The 14,995-nt window shown below is 42.9% G+C and overlaps 1 protein-coding gene across 1 annotated transcript in view; it reads left to right on the plus strand.

Annotated features, from left to right (window-relative positions):
- The window catches only part of LOC118945979 (ETS domain-containing transcription factor ERF-like), a 42,721-nt gene that overhangs the window by 11,847 nt on the left and 15,879 nt on the right, over nt 1-14,995 (plus strand). The window lies entirely within an intron of this gene.

The following is a 14,995-nucleotide window of genomic DNA, read 5'->3' on the forward strand; positions in this document are numbered from 1 at the left end:
ATTATCGTTCGACAGACCACATATTCTCCCTGCACACCCCAATTGACAAACAAAAAAAACAAAAAACAAAGGCCAAGTCTTCTCATGCTTTGTTGATTTCAAAAAAGCCTTCAACTCTATTTAGCATGAGGGTCTGCTATACAAATTAATAGTAGGTGTTGGGGGAAAGACATACAACATTATAAAATCCATGTACACAAACAACAAGTGTGCAGTTAAAATAGGCAAAAGACACATTTCTTCCCACTGGTCCGTGGGGTGAGACAGGGATGCAGCTTAAGCCCCACCCTCTTCAACATACAGTGGGGCAAAAAAGTAGGCTTTGTTACTTTGGTCCCGGCTCTCTGCAGGTCATTCACTAGGTCCCCCCGTGTGGTTCTGGGATTTTTGCTTGTGATCATTTTGACCCCACGGGGTAAGATCTTGCGTGGAGCCCCAGATCGAGGGAGATTATCAGTGGTCTTGTATGTCTTCCATTTCCTAATAATTGCTCCCACAGTTGATTTCTTCAAACCAAGCTGCTTACCTATTGCAGATTCAGTCTTCCCAGCCTGGTGCAGGTCTACAATTTTGTTTCTGGTGTCCTTTGACAGCTCTTTGGTCTTGGCCATAGTGGAGTTTGGAATGTGACTGTTTGAGGTTGTGGACAGGTGTATTTTATACTGATAACAAGTTAAAACAGGTGCCATTAATACAGGTAAGAAATCTTGCTTGTTTGTAGGTGACCAAATACTTACTTTCGACCATAATTTGCAAATAAATTCATTAAAAATCCTACAATGTGATTTTCTAGATTTTTTTCCTCGTTTTGTCTGTCATAGTTGAAGTGTACCTATGATGAAAATGACAGGCCTCTCATCTTTTTTAAGTGGGAGAACTTGCACAATTGGTGGCTGACTAAATACTTTTTTGCCCCACTGTATGCTTATTTATTTTCCCTTGTGTACTTTAACCATTTGTACATTGTTACACTGTGTATATATACATAATAATAACATTTGTACTTTTTATTTATTTAAATTTTATTTAACCTTTTTTTAACTAGCCAAGCCGGTTAAGAACAAACTCTTATTTACAATGACGGCCTACCAAAAGGCAAAAGGCCTCCTGCAGGGACGGGGGCCTAAGATAAAAAAAATAATAAACAAAATAAACAAAATAAATACAATATAAGACAAAACACACATCACAACAAGATAGACAGAACACTACATAAAGAGAGACCTAAGACGACAACATAACAAGGCAGAAAAACATGACAACACAGCAATGGTATCAACGCAACATGACAACACAGCAATGTCTTTATTATTTTGGAACTTCTGTGAGTGTAATGCTTACTGTTCATTTTTAATTGTTTATTTCGCTTTTGTATATTATCTACTTCACTTGCTTTGGCAATGTTAACATATGTTTCCCATGCCAATAAAGCCCCTTGAATTTAATTGTATTTAGGGAGATAGATAAAGGGCAGAAGTGAAAAGGTTAGACTAATGATGTGGCGGGAGGGAGAGGGAGAGAGGGGGAGAGAGAGAGAGACGTAGTAGAAAAGGATGGATAGAGGGATGAATAATACGACAAGGATGGAGGAAATTAATGTGGAAGAGAAGGGGAAATGGAGAGAGTGGGAAATTGGACAGGAGGAGAGGAAGAGAAATGGAGGCATAGGGAACAGGGAGAGCAAACGAGAGGGATTAAGAGAGCGACGGAAAGATAAATATAAAAAGCGATACATGACTGGAGGGGTGGACATAGAAAACCTATCAAATGGAGTGTTGGGGGAAAATAGGGGATGAGGGAAGAAAAGCAAGAGAGGTGACAGGATGATATCGAGGGGGATAGACTGAAAACAGGAGTTATAGGGAGGGAGGGGGCGAGAGGTGACAGGATGATATCGAGGGGGATAGACTGAAAACAGGAGTTATAGGGAGGGAGGGGGCGAGAGAGGGACATTTTTTTCCGATGAAGGAACTGGCCTGTCATCTTGTTCCACCAGTACAGAGCGCTCCTATAAAATACGGGGAGCAGGCAGGCCACACAGGGTGACTTATGTGTATATGTAGGCTTTGTCAAAATATCTTTCTGTCTTCCTTCCTCTGTGCTCCCCTTTTGCTCCTTCGCTCCCTTGCTGTCTCTTTCCAGCTCTTTCACTGTTTCTCTCCTGCTCCCTCCCTCTCTCGCTCTCTCTCTTTCTCTCTCTCAGTCCCAGTTGAGTAATCTCCCTTTCTCTCAGACCAGCACATCTCTTTATATCTCTCCTTGTCTCTCTGCGTAGTTCCCACACAGTTTCACAGGCTATGTGAAGGTTTTAATCCCATGAGGATTTATACATGAAAAATAACCAGAGGGACATTAACTTGAGCACACATTCAGTTGCCTCTGTAAATTCTCCAGGTCTGTATCCCGCTATGGGGGGTTGGCATCCTGCACACTATGGGGTTGGAGGGGAAGCCTACTTGGAGCACTCATTAACTATTTCTAAACACATTAGAGCTTTATTTAAGGGGTATTCTGAGTTATGACAGCCCATGCTTTCAGACAGGACAGGCCCCGTTTAGATCCATTTCTTCTGGATTCAGTCTTCAAAATAAGTATTGAAATTCATTTAATGGATCATCAGTTTTTCATTTTGTCTCTCTCTCACTTTTCAATTCATAAATTGGATTTCATTGTATCTCATTTGAACTGACTGAATTCAAATGTAATTGACCCGAGCCCTGCAATATGGGACAACTCTTGCCTCACCCTCATCCTCCACAGATGGCAGGCAGGTTTGGGGGGAGGATGGGTGAGTGCGAGACAGCAGGAGGAGTCTGGAACGACCCAGAATGTATTTATTTTACTGAACAACACAGAAATAGAATCCCAAATCCATTCGTGACTTGCTCTGTCTCTGTTTCATTCTGTCTTTCATTCCCTTTCCCTGTGTGTGTGTTATTTATTTATTTCTCTCTCTCTGTCTCTCCCTCTCAGTCTGTGTATTTCTCCCTCTCTGCTCTTTATTTACCTCTCTCTCCTGCTCTCTCCGGTGGCTCAGGGAGCGGTAACAGAAGTGTCAGTTGTCATTATTGGTCTAATTCAGTAATCCGTCATCGAGGCTCACTGTATGCAGCGTATTATACGCCGGCACAGCAGGTGTACAACGCACTGAGGTGGAGATTCCATTTGACACGCACAGAGGCGAGGGCCGACGGGGGCCAGGCTGGTGGGCATGCTGTGTGTGTGTGTGTGATGCAGGAGTAGTAAAGGTCTTTTGATTTCACTGGAAACAAAGAGTTCTGAGAGGTCTCAGTACAGAGAGAAGATACAGTCACACAGGAGTTCAGAGGGACAGGGTTAACACACACATTTACACAAAAACACATTTACACAAACACACTCAGTTACACCACACTCACTGCCAGACACGAAGCCAGTTGGTCAATGAATAGTCAGTAGTGCACTGAGAGAAGGAAAGGCTATCATACCTATAGTTATCAAAATTACTTCTGAGAGAGGTTTCATTTCTTTGCTGACATCGATGAATGAATATGCATTGTAAAAATTTACGATTTGTCTCCCATGATAGGATTATCAATATGATTAATGGTACTAGATTCATTTTGATAGTGATGATCTGGGTATTATACATCGTGATTATATTAGGAATTTCTGCTCTCCACAACATTGATTGTGTTTCCATGTTTTTTTTTACTATTCACGCTTTCATCATTTATTGACGTTATGAATACACATTTTGTCATTTTTACATTACACGCTTTCCATGTTCATCAACGAGCTTGTCCTATTACCATCTTCTGAAGTCACACTCACCTCCAATTAGAAAGTGTCCAGGTTGAATCAAGATGACCCTAAAACTACAACTCCCATCTCATAGCACTGCAGTCCTAGTTCCCCCGGGGGTCTCAACTGGAGCAAAAGAAGACTGCGTAAATCTTCTTTAGTAAGTTTATTGTGAATTGTGAGGACAGCGTATCTCTCCTTTCGCTCTCTTACTTTTATCAATTTGTATGGGAGCTCCCACCTCTCGGTTCCCCACGGGTATGGCGGGTTTGATCACGTTCTCAACCACATAAGGCTGCAAATCCAGTAACCACTGTAAGTGTTTTAAACAGTTTAAACTATCAACATACTTCACGCTGTGTCTAGAACCCCTACACGTGTCTCAGACCACACCCTTCCCCTTCCCGTAGGCTACTTTACTTTGAGGTTGTTTATTAGGCACATGGTCACGTTCAATGGCATCACGTACAGTCTTATGTGGATATTCAGCTGGTGCATTTTTCAATCGTCTTTCAATTAAGAAAGTTTTAAGAAACAATTTCCCAAGATGAGGACTTGCGTTTCTGTAGACTACCAATTATAATGTATCCAATTTGATCTTCCCATGACCATTCTTCTAGTCTGCTATTTCGATAGAATTACGAATTGTACATGTCATTGTAATCGAGTCCAGTAAAATATAACCAAGAAGCAAACACATTTATGCTTGTAATATTGTCCATAGAATGACTGAAGAGCTTAACCATCACTAGGCGGACAAGGAACGAAAATAAATTAGGGGTTGGCCTATAATAATAACAGTAATAAGAAATATTTGTAGTACTACTACTATTAATAATAATAGCAACAATAATAATGTTAATAATAACATGAACAATAATAATAATTGTCCAATTAATTCCATGGTTGTCAAAAAGGGGAACATTTATTCATAAATTGTGAAAATGCACATGATTCGTTGACTAATTACTTTTCAGTGGAATACTTATCAAACATCATGCTTATAAATCAAACACACACACAAAAACGAAATGTTACCACTATTTTTGTGTCCGTTAAATGATTGATATAGCTCACTGATGTTATGAGCTTGTTGTTTCAACATTCAGATATGTAGGCTTCCCTTCTTATTCATCTGTAGAGTGCTACTTTTCGGTAAACATGAACGATCGAATCAAGGCGAAGAGACAGGAGGCGATTGGAGGGGGAATGAAGAGGAAAAGCACCTGTCTACGGGGTTCTGGGGGAGTTCGACCCGCCGTTTCCGTTTTGCAAAAGCTGCGGTAGCGAGGTTGTGAGACAAGACTAAGAACTTCAAACAAACCGCTAGCCCAAACCGGTGGAGGCCAATCCTGATGAAGACAGAAAGAAATGAACAACTAACCACCGTGCATTACCGTCCGACTCTCTTTCTGAAAAACAACACTCTTTCCCTCTCTCATACTTAAAAAAAAAAAGATCCAGCAAATGGAGACAGAGGGAGAGAAAGAGAGAGGACTGGGGCAGAAGGAGGGAGTGTGTTAGACAGTGTTGGGAGGTGGTGGCAGAGAGATTAATGGTCTGTGTTGATGTTTGGGGCAGGGCACTCACTGCTTTGGCCCTCCTTGTAATTCTGTACTTAATCACCATCATTATGACACAGAGAGAGGACGGAGGAGAGGGGGAAAGAGTGAGATAGAGAGAGAAAGGGGGGAAACCCAGGACAGATAGAAAACAAGGTGATCAAGGAGGTTGATGAAGGAGAGAAGAATGGAGAGGGGACACAGGAAAAGAGAGCAAAGGAGATGAGAGAGGAGCGATGAAGGAAGAGAGTGGGTACTAGAAGTGTGCTTGAAATATTACTGTATGCTTGAGTGAGCAGGAGATGGAAGATAAGAAAGGGGGGGGGGGAGAGGGAGAGGATATAAAACAGGATGAGAGAGGGAGCAGCATGAAAGAGTACGTATTGAAGAGTAGGGTGCCGCTCTGCAGATGATGAAACGCTAATTAAAGTAAACGAGCTACCTGAGCCCTTCGACTAACCCCTTGTCACACTCTGTCAAGAGCAGAAAAGAGTGAAATAACTAGGGAGAGATGGAACGAGGTAGTGGGAAGACGAGACAGAGATTTAGGGAAGACGGAAGTTCTTGATGTTCAATAGTTGTGCCTTTAGGTCCAAGTTTAGTTTCCAATGTTGCCTTTTCATATGAACCATTATGAACTAAACAACTAAGTTTACCCAATACCTCTTGTTATGATTATTTTCTATACTTTACATGGCATCGGCATTGCCCGAATTCAAATAACTTGGGTGATTTGGAAATAAATAGCTACCATTATCATATAGTGTATGTTTGATGTCATGCTTCTTCCTTTGTATGGGTTGGGGTGGTTTAACTACATGTCATTGTGACCACGGTGTTCTTTCAGTCATTTTCAGGGTTCATGTTTTACCATAGCTAGTTTTTTTTGTATGTAGAGAGCCATGAAAACATATTAGGGAACCGCGTTATTAAAGATAATTTGTTGTCATCCTGTCACTATTACAATTTGTCCCTTGGTTGTTACCCCTTCATGATATTTCCTTAGTCCATCAAGCATTTTGGCGAGCTATATATAAATCCACCATTCATTATTTCTTAAAGCTCATATTCATTCAATTAATCCCGGGTCTAATTCGTTTATATATTTATTTAGACCATCTCGCTATTCCTCTTTTCCTTTTTTCATCTCTCTCTCCGACGATTATCCTGGCGTCTAATTAGAAATCGATGCTGTTGGGGCCGGCGGGTATTTCCGATGTGTTTGTGGACATTGAGAACAATTCCCCCGAAAGAGAGAGAGAGAGCGAGAAGAAAGAAAGTAAATATGAGGGAAAAAAACACACTCCTCCTCAATTTACCATACTGACAAGCAACTTCACTCCTTCCAGCTATTCTTCTTTTTAAAAAGCAGTAAAAAGCAAGTAACGGAGAAATGAAAATAATATCATTTTAATGACTGGCGCGAGGGATTTGAGCGGGGAGTGTTATTAGAAGAAATAAACGATGAGGGGTATTTCAAAACGCTTGAAATGAATGAGCATAGCTCAACACTAAAATACAAACAAATGTTACCAACAACAGTTTAGAAATAAATGGTGTCGGCTCGGTCACCAATGCAGTATGGAGGAGACTATTCGCCTTCTCAGTTGCATTCTTGTTGCGTAATGTAGGTAATTATAGCCATAAAAAAAACATTTTTGGCTTACCAATATTAGCTTATATATTTACTTATAATTGCGTTATTAATATTATTATATTAATAGCTTTCTATTATTATAACGGTTATTATCATTATCGTTATTATTATGGTTATTATGCCTGTATTTAGTATTCATATAGTTTGCTGAACGTTATTTCTAAATAGATATGTAATGCATTGCAGAATTAAAAAAAAAAAAAATCCTCTGCCTGACTCGGTCTGTGCCTCTGCGCCTGTCTGCTCTATTCCGATACCGATCCAGAGTCTCTTCCGGTCGGCGCGTCCGGTGGAGAGGAGTCGGCAGAGGCGACGGGTTAGCAGTATTACTGCCGGAGCAATCGAACCTAAACGAATTAGGAACCCCAGATGCCGGTCTGGGAGAACATTTTAAAACGAAGTGAAAAGGGAATGAGGGTGCGCCCTTTTATTAGTTAAGCTCACACCAGCACCGTTATTTCTCTACCCATAATCAGTTTGCAGCTTTTAGCTGTTTTTTGTTGTTGACCCTTACAACGAAATCTCTCTCTCTATCTATCTCTCTCGTGCTGTATTCGGACTTTGTGGAATTCAATGTCAGGAAATGTGAAATTGGGGAATACATTCATCTTTTAGCAATAATGAAAAATAAAATAAGTTGTTTTTCTCGGTGTTGCCTCATATTTCGTCAGTCCCTCTGATGCTTTACTTGGCAAAGGCAATCTGCTGGTGTGTGTGTGCCTCTGTTCGTTGGTTTGGTATTTGAGTCAGTCGGTGCATGCATGTCTGTCAGTCCATCTCGCCATCTCGCGCGCTCATTAAACGTCCCTCTCCCCCTTCCCCGCGTGTTTGTGCTCCCACTCCCGCCCTCCTTCCTCCTCGCCTCGCTCCTTGCCCATGGCTATATGATCGTGAAAAATGTGTTTACAAAACTCGCTCTCTCACAGATCAAACCGCACGCGAATCAAAGACTTGGAGAGAGAAAGAGAGGGGAGAGAGAGAAAGAGAGGGGAGGGAAGAGAGGTGTGTGTGTAATTTAAAAAATCTGTTTTTTTTCCTTGTGCATGTGGATGTCTGCACATGGCTCCTTTGGCAATACAATATCTTTAAGCCCAAAACAACTGTTTGTGTTTCATAGTTAAACATGAGACATAATGTAATATTGATGGCTCCTTGACACACTAACACGGTGAAACACGGCCTGTCTCAGTTCAGTTGATCATTAGTGTGTATTACACGCCAGTACAATGTTGCGCTAACAAGCACCTGTTGTCATCTATAGTTGAGCGTTCAGAGGTGTGACACGAATTGGTTTAATTGACAGTTGGAGAAGCATATGCTGTTTTGTTTTACTTCTCATGTTGCTGTTAGGCCAGTCGTGTGTGTGGTGCTCAGGTATGTATGGGTATGGAGATGGGAGATGGAGGGAGGGAGAGTAGGAGTCATAACAAAACAAGGGACTGAATTTAGAAGTGGGTAATACAATACAGTATTGATGGACCAATGGGGAGAGGAAGAGGAAGAAATAAAGAGAGTGACTTGGCAAGACACAGAAGAGGATGAGGAAGAAAAGAGTGTCAGAGGAGAGTGAAGGGGTAAAGAGAGGGGGATGAGAGACGGGGAGGGAGGGGCAGACAGACAAGTGGGGGAGTGATTATAGCAGGGTTTATGTATGAGCTATTGATTTAGTCGGTGGTGACTTCTTGAGTGGTTAATTCGGGAAGTGAGAGCGATAGAGAGAGTAACTCACTGACCAGGGAGGAGGAGGGATAAATAGAGAGGGGGGTAGAGAGCAGGGAAGAGAAGGATAAGGAGGAAAGAAGGGTCTGTAACAAGTGCATCTCCTCATGGGGTGAAATCATTGACAACGGCAGCTTTCATCACAATGCATCTAAAGACAGGTGTTGAAAGCAGGGAGGTACAGTGTTGGTCTCGCAGGATGGAGTTAAAAGTGTCGTTTTTCTGCTGAACTTTGACCTCTGAATCCCATAACTGTCTGTGTCTGAAATTACACACTATTTCCTTTAAAGTGCACTATTTTGACTGCTGAAAGTGGTGCACACTAAATGAAATTGAATGCCATTTTGATCCCCTAATCTGACAAACCACAATGCAGGGTTTAAGTAGGCTACATTCTGGTCAACGAAGAAAATATTATGTTCAAATGTCAGATTTTTCCATAAAACAGTTGTTTTTAATGAACAAGTTTGATAGCTTTTGGTATCTTTCAAATCTCTCTCTCTCACACACACCTTCCCTGTTTACCTTCAGGATAGGGTGAAGTTGAGCCCATAGGACACTCATCTGCTCTATAGCAACAACAGATGGTTCTCCTGTTCTCACTGGCTTATCCTGTCTGGAGGAGTCAACATCAACCCTAACCCCAAATCCCTAAACTTAAACCTAACCATAGCCCCAATTGTAACCCTAAACATAAGCCCTAAACCTAAAATAGCGATTTCCTTGTGGGGATCAGCGAAATGTCTGCACTTGTCCGAACTTCGGGTCCCCACAAGGATAGTAAAACCAAACCATTCACACAGACACGCACACACACCTTGCATCTGGAAGTAGTCATTTGCTGTTAATCAAACTCTGTGAAATTGCCTCACCATGAAATATATTTCGTGTATACGTTTGTAGACTTAATCATGTATGTACGCATGTCTCTTTGTGTGTACTAGACGTGAATATGCGTGTCTCCGCTTGTGTGAAGTTTAAGGTCCGCTCGCCAGAGCAGTTTCTTTTCCTCTTTCTCTTTCACACTCTCTTCGCGCAGGTTTTGATCTCTCAGCCGCGAGATCAAAGGCGCTCTCTGGCTATTAGTCAGCGCAAGCCATTGATCCCTCATCGATCCACGCGAGACACAGCCGCCCCGTGAACACCGTACTAGGCTCCCCAAAGCTCTCCCGCGCGTCGGGAGAGAGAGAGCAAGCAAGGAGAGAGGGAAATCGCAAAGGGGGGCAATGTGTGTGTGCGTCTGTGTGGATTTTTCACTGGCACCGGTAGAGCCAAGCTCGAGCTTTTTCTTTGCCGCGGGACATGAAACAATGAGGCTCGAGCCGGTTTTAATAAAGCGCGCTTTCCCTCCTTTCAACTCTGGCGCTCGGCGGACGAGCCGGCAGCGGAGAGCAATCGATAATTAATGACGATGAATAATTTAACCCTATCGATTGATACTTTTTCTTCCTCTTTTTTTCTTCGTATTTTCCGTCTTGTATCTTAAGGCCAGTATTCTGTAAGGTGGTGATACCATATCACATGCAACACTCTCCCTTCACCATCTCCTTAACTTGAGCAAGTTTTCCAAACGTTCGCTTCCTCATCCACATGCCAATCTACTGTATAGTTATTTATAATTTAGCTTCATAACTTAACACACCAGTTAGTTTTCTTAATAAAATCGTCATCATTAGGATTCACATACAAAACTTTACCCCATTTATTTCCCGCATATACTGGTTGAATCAACGTTGATTCCACGTAATTTCAATTAAGTTGAACCAAGGTGAAATAGGGTCTGTTCCCAGTGGGATGACTGTTTGGTGATGTCGATTCACATACACACATATCTCCAAAAGGCCCATAGTTTTCAAGCCCCCAATGCTTTTCGGGCCTAAATTGTATGGTCTTTTTTTTTGTTTCTGAACTGGTTTAGCAGTTTGGGTTTATAGTCATTTTTACAGGCTCATTTCAAGTTCTCCATAATTTCTCTTCTTTACCTCTTCCTCTTTTTTGTTTATTTATTTTCCCTCTCCATTTATCCCACCATTGATCCTAGTTGTATTGTTGTCTGTTCCATAGACCTCTCCACCTTCCAGTTTAACATTTGGACAGCCAGCAGGTCCTGTCTTCCATCCTCCTGCACTTTTCTCCCTCCCTCCCTCCCTCCCTCCCTCCCTCCCTCCCTCCCTCCCTCCCTCCCTCCCTCCCTCCCTCCCTCCCTCCCTCCCTCCCTCCCTCCCTCCCTCCCTCCCTCTCCTCTCCTACCCCCCTCTCCTTCTCCTCTTACAAACCCATACCACAGTCCCTCTGTTCTTCCACCCCGAGGCTGACCAGAGTGTCAGAGCTAACCAGAGAGAGGAACAGAGGGAGAGGGGGTAGAAGGATAGAGAGAGGGGGTTCAGTTGGGCATTTTCAGGGGCAACCAAAAAAGAAAGATGAGACAGATGTACAGAGTTTGTTTCATCTGTTGGAAACAGAGAGCGAGAGAGGCTAGACTCGTAGCTCTTTTCATATGTATGTGTATATATATTTATATATATATATTTTTTTGTTGAGACCCTACACTTTTTCCATCTTTAGACACCACTGGAGACAAAATGTTGCCAGAATGTCAGTCTGTCCACTTTCCATCTCTGGCTGCTACTCTTCACTCTGCTCCCTCTCTGTCCACAGTCTCTCTATTACCAGTCTTTCTTCTGTTCCAAGTCCCCACTCAACCCCAAGTCCCCACTTTACCCCTTTTCCAAGTCCCCACTCTACTGCAAGTCCCCACTTTATCCCTTTTCCAAGTCCCCATTCTACCCCTGTTCCAAGTCCCCATTCTACACCAAGTCCCCACTTTACCCCTGTTCCAAGTCTCCACTTTACCCAAGTCCCCACTTTACCCCTGTTCCAAGTCTCCACTTTACCCCCTTTCCAAGTCTCCACTTTACCCCTGTTCCAAGTCTCCACTTTACCCCCTTTCCAAGTCTCCACTTTACCCCTGTTCCAAGTCCCCACTTTACCCCCTTTCCAAGTCTCCACTTTACCCCTTTTCCAAGTCTCCACTTTACCCCTGTTCCAAGTCTCCACTTTACCCAAGTCCCCACTTTACCCCTGTTCCAAGTCTCCACTTTACCCCTGTTCCAAGTCTCCACTTTACCCAAGTCCCCACTTTACCCCTGTTCCAAGTCTCCACTTTACCCCTGTTCCAAGTCCCCATTCTACCCCAAGTCCCCACTTTACCCCTGTTCCAAGTCTCCACTTTACCCCTGTTCCAAGTCCCCATTCTACCCCTGTTCCAAGTCCCCATTCTACACCAAGTCCCCACTTTACCCCTGTTCCAAGTCTCCACTTTACCCCTGTTCCAAGTCTCCACTTTACCCCTGTTCCAAGTCTCCACTTTACCCCCTTTCCAAGTCCCCACTTTACCCCTGTTCCAAGTCTCCACTTTACCCCTGTTCCAAGTCCCAACTCTACCCCAAGTCCCCACTTTACCCCTGTTCCAAGTCTCCATTCTATTCCAAGTCCCCACTTTACCCCTGTTCCAAGTCTCCATTCTACCCCAAGTCCACACTTTACCCCTGTTCCAAGTCCCAACTCTACCACAAGTCCCCACTTTACCCCTGTTCCAAGTCTCCACTTTACCCAAGTCCCCACTCATCTGTCAGACCTGATTTAGTGAACTGCAGTTCATTACCATATAGAATCTGATTCTACGTTTCCATTCACAGAAAAGCTCAATAGTGAACTCCAAGGCAGGTGCAGGTGTACTATGGGGTTCCAGGACACATGTTATAGGTGTATTAGTGTAACAGTGGAACAATAGTTGCCAGTGTAAAACTGGGACAATATGTCTCACACTCTGCCTTTTTTGTTATTGGTGATTAGAGTAATCCTTCATCTATACTGTTGTATTGGTTGGCCATCAGTTACGGCCTTTTCTTTGGTCCATTATAGGCTCGTCCTCAATGCTACGTGCAAACCTCTTTGTGAGTATCTTTTAGCCTTTGTCTCCATCTTTGGTAAACAATGAAAATTGTATCTTTCAGTCCTGCGATAAATATGTATGTGTGTGTGTATTGATTCAGTTAGTATCCACTGTTTCAACAACGCCTCATTGTGTGTGCTATTATTATCAGTCTCTACCTGTACACTGATGTTGGTATGTGTGAGTAGAGTATATACGTGTGTCTGTGTGTGTATACACTCCATTAGTCTATCAGAGTGCCTCTGTATCTGCCAGTGTGTGTGCATGAGGAGCAGTATTCCCTGTGCTGCTAGTTATAATGTTTCTGGGGGTGATAGGGGGAACTTGAAAGCCCTGTGCTGCCCAAATCAAAACTAACAAGGAAATGATGGGGGCTCCTTTATCTCCTCTCTGGCCTGGGGGGCTGAGGGGTGCGAGAGAGGGAGATCGGGGGTGGGGGGATGGAGGGGTGGGGGCCTGGCTTCCTCTTTGATTTGTAAAAAATTCATTACCTCCGAAATCAAACGGAAAATTACTGTGCCGAAGCATAACACACAGAACAGGAGAGGGAGGAAGAGAGAGAAGACAGTGGACAGGTGGGAAAGGGAAGGGAGGAGTCAACTGTGGAGATAGGCTGGCAGATAGATAGGAGATGGGTGCGTATAGATTTTGAGGAGGTGCATAGGAGGAAAGAGAGGTAGACCTTGTCTGGTACTAAAGCACCCATATTGTGTGTCCTCTGAGAGTACAGACTGGGGTTTAGGAGTCTATGGCAAATGATAGGATGATGTGCTATTGATGGCCCAAATCTCAAGGGAATAGGGAGAGGCATAGATTGTTGCAAACATAAAATGACATATGGAATCATAGACATAGGAGCTCTATGGCTGTAAAGACCAAATAAATAGACAAGTTGAAATTCAGTGCAGTGCCTGTCAGGTCTCACACATGCTTAAATACTGCTGAAATACTGTACATGTAGCCTCTAAAGATGTTGAAATAATTCCACAACAATATCTGGAAAATTGTTTTGAATGTACTGCTTCCCAGAACGCATAGTTGTCTAAGTAAATAATTGAACAGGGAGTATAGGGTTGCTAGTTACAGGTGAAGATAATTACTTGTGACAGACATAGTTTGCACTCAAGGATGAACAGTAAAGGAGGGACCGTAAAGGAGGGACCGTAAAGGAGGGGCAGTTAAGGAGGAGCAGTAAAGGAGGGGCAGTAAAGGAGGAGCAGTAAAGGAGGGGCAGAAAAGGAGGGGCAGAAAAGGAGGGGCAGAAAAGGAGGGGCAGAAAAGGAGGGGCAGTAAAGGAGGGGCAGTAAAGGAGGGGCAGTAAAGGAGGGGCAGTAAAGGAGGGGCAGTAAAGGAGGGACAGTAAAGGAGGAGCAGTAAAGGAGGAGCAGGGAGAACAAGAAAATGAGGAAGAGAGGAAAAAGAAGAAAGGATATATGCAGTCAGACGGTGGATTCTGAGAAAGAAAGAGGTCTGAAAACACAAAGATGAAGAGAGCGGGATGAGCCACAGTCCAAAGACTAAAAAGAGCGAGAGGGTGAGAGTGAGTGAGATGGTGAGAGTGCGAGAGGGTGAGTGAGAGAGAAATGCCTGGAGTTAGTAATAATAATTTATACAAACACACCTCAATAATTCACGTACCATTTCAATGCTGGAGGGAAAATCCACATTTCACAGAGCATAATTAAATAGAGACAGAGAGTGGAAAGAGAGAGAGAAAGAGATGGAGAGACCAGCATTAAATATATTTTTGCAGTGGCATGGTTTCTTTTCCATTTGAGGTTTGTAAAACAACCAAGATGAAACTGTAATATCCAAACTGTATCCAATCTCTTGAGCTCCTCTCACTTCACTTTCTCCTAACATTGACAGGTGCACATCCTTAGTATTTCCCCATTCACCCCCACAGTTGTCTAATGTGCACAGTCGAATTACAACTCTGTCTTTAGTCATATTCACTCATATTACAGGGTCAGCCATAGTAGGAGCAAAGGAAGGTTAAGTGCCTTGCTCAAGGGCACATCGACAGATTTTTCATCTTGTCAGCTCGGATATTTAGAGCCCACTGCTCCAACAACTAGGCTACCTGCCGCCCTAATTCACAGTTTAATTTCTATATTCAGAGATTATTTTCTCAAAAATAAAATGATGTGAATGTTCAGACAGAAAGACTCTGTGCTGATCAACAGTTTGCTGGCCAATAAACATGTCTGGATGTATTTATTCTGTACATTCACCTGTTGTGCTTTTCACTAGCCAACCCAATTCCAATTTCTGGGCATTTATTTGGCATATTCGATACAGATCATATCTTAGGTATTA

The sequence above is a fragment of the Oncorhynchus mykiss genome, chromosome 3 (genome assembly GCF_057628025.1).
Source record: "Oncorhynchus mykiss isolate SJ-2025 chromosome 3, ASM5762802v1, whole genome shotgun sequence".
Taxonomy (NCBI): Eukaryota; Metazoa; Chordata; class Actinopteri; order Salmoniformes; family Salmonidae; genus Oncorhynchus; species Oncorhynchus mykiss.